This window comes from Equus quagga, chromosome 20, assembly GCF_021613505.1.
Source record: "Equus quagga isolate Etosha38 chromosome 20, UCLA_HA_Equagga_1.0, whole genome shotgun sequence".
In the NCBI taxonomy this organism is placed as follows: Eukaryota; Metazoa; Chordata; class Mammalia; order Perissodactyla; family Equidae; genus Equus; species Equus quagga.
Window position 1 is genome coordinate 45638306 of NC_060286.1, and position 673 is coordinate 45638978.

Here is a 673-nt window from a genome sequence, read left to right on the forward strand (position 1 = left end):
GCCCGAGCTGTCTCAGGACTCTGATCCTGGCGACGAATGACAGAGCCATTTATGCCTCCAGATGTGGCACCCTGCGTTTATGCACGTGATCAACGTTTTATTCAATTACAACAAACTTTTATAATTGAGAGATAAGTGGCAGTCACAGAACTGCAAATCCAGAGAGGCTTCCCAAGAAACCTTTAGAAGAGGAAGCCCCAGACCCTGACAGGAAACCGTTCCTGAGCTGTCTCTGCACCTGCTCCTCGGCCTGACTCTGGGCCTTGTGGATCCTCTGCATTCACTGGTGGACTGAGCACACCCTGAAGCCCAGACCCTCCTGCAGGGAGGTTTCTGCCTGGGCTCACGCAGACTTCCCCTCACTGTGTCTCTTGCACAGTAATGCACGGTCGTGCCCTCGGTGGTCACAGAGCTCAGCTGCAGGGAGAACTGGTTCTTGGACATCTCTCTGGAGATGAAGGAGCCGCTCTGGAGAGACGAGCTGTAGTAAGTGCTCCCATGATAACTTATCATCCACATGCCCTCCTGCCCCTTCCCTAGGGGCTGGTGGATCCAGCTCCAGCAGTGACCACTGGTTGTGACGGAGAACCCAGAGACAGCATAGTTGAGGGAGAGGGTGTGTGAGGGCTTCACCAGACCTGGGCCTGACTCCTGCAGCTGCACCTGGGACGGG